The 1,492-nt window shown below is 41.4% G+C and overlaps 1 pseudogene; it reads left to right on the top strand.

The window, feature by feature from the left end:
- LOC102833793 overlaps positions 1-1,492 on the top strand; it is a 15,920-nt pseudogene that overhangs the window by 11,887 nt on the left and 2,541 nt on the right.

Below are 1,492 nucleotides of genomic sequence, written 5' to 3'. Positions count from 1 at the left end.
TATGACAGTTGTTTTGTGTCAACTTGATCAGGTCAGAACTGTCAGTGGTTTGACAGCTGTGATGTAGTTATCCCCCATGATGAGATCTAAAATAACGGAATCTACTCTATGATGAGGTCAGCTATGAACAGCCAATCCATTGAAGGAAAGCTTCCTTTTGAGTGAGACACTCAAGCAAGGTTTCCTTGCTTTCTGCTGGGTCTGAATCTTGTATCTGGCTCATCGTCTGACCTCTGGTTCTTCGAATTTTAGCCAGTAGCCTACTCTTATTATCTACCAATCCTGGGAGCCATCAGCAAGCAGTCAGCCATCTTACCTGCTGGCCCTGCCTGCCAGACCTGCCTGGCGGGTCTGCCTTGCTGGCCCTGCTGGCTCTCACTGAGATCTTGGTTCATATGATTCAGACAGGAGACTCTCCCACCTCTACAATTAAGTGCACCATTTCCTTGATATAAATTTCTCTTTAAATGTTCATGTAAGTTTCACTGGTTTTGCTTCTCTAGATAACCCAGCCAAAGACAATTGGTAACAGTAGTAGTTCTAGGAAAAAAAAAAAAAAATCATAAAGATGGGCTTTCAAAATCACAAGGAGGGTTTTCTAAGTCTGACTAGTTTAAATGGCACTGATAACTACGTTTCTATTAATAAAAAATCCATGCTGTGAGGTGGCAAGATTAATAAGTAACATATCACTACTCTGGTAGCGAAGTAGTTAAAAGTCAGGCTGCTAACCTTAATTAAGATCAGCATTAGAAACTACCAGCAGTTCCACAGAAAAAAAGATGAGGCTTTCTGCTCCCATAAAGATTTACAGCCTCAGAAACCCTATACAGGGTTGCTATGAGTCAGAACCGACTCCATGGCACACAACCAACAACTGTAGATCAAGCACTGGTGATAAGTGAGACTCTGGGTTGATTATATGTTTAATACTTTTCTGAAATTTTGTCAGGATGAAAAATATAGTGAAGCTGATTGGTGGGTCCTACTGGTAATAGAACAAGTAAGTGGTAAAGGAAAGAAACAAGCTCAGGGCTTCAGAGTTACAGCTCAACCGACACATAAAAGATCCCAGTTTATATCTGTGCCCTGAGAGAAAGCCGATGTCTTCATGTAACAGACCTGATACGACCGAAAACCAAGCCTACAGTTTTATAACAGTGGCTGAATTACACCACCAACTGAATGCTGAATCTTGAATGGTGTCTGATGTTAGAGCAAGGGCATTGATTGGGAAAATAAAATGGGATTCTGAAACTTGGATGGGTACTAAGGGCAGAAAATCAGGAAGCTGGAAACACTAAGCCCCTAATTTCTGTTGAATCACTCCTGCCACCCAAAGAGATTATTCCATCTTTGTCTGCTGATCCATTATCTGTAAAACTAGTAACCCTTTGTCCACACTTCATGAGATTAACCAAACTATGCCTGCTGAGATGATGCCTGAGTCATTGTCTCCAGAATCAACTAACGTAGGTATCTTGCAAGACAT

Source organism: Chrysochloris asiatica, unplaced genomic scaffold, assembly GCF_000296735.1.
Source record: "Chrysochloris asiatica unplaced genomic scaffold, ChrAsi1.0 scaffold00080, whole genome shotgun sequence".
Classification (NCBI taxonomy): domain Eukaryota; kingdom Metazoa; phylum Chordata; class Mammalia; order Afrosoricida; family Chrysochloridae; genus Chrysochloris; species Chrysochloris asiatica.
The sequence above is the reverse complement of the archived record's forward strand: the minus strand, read 5'-3'. Positions and strand labels throughout refer to the sequence as shown.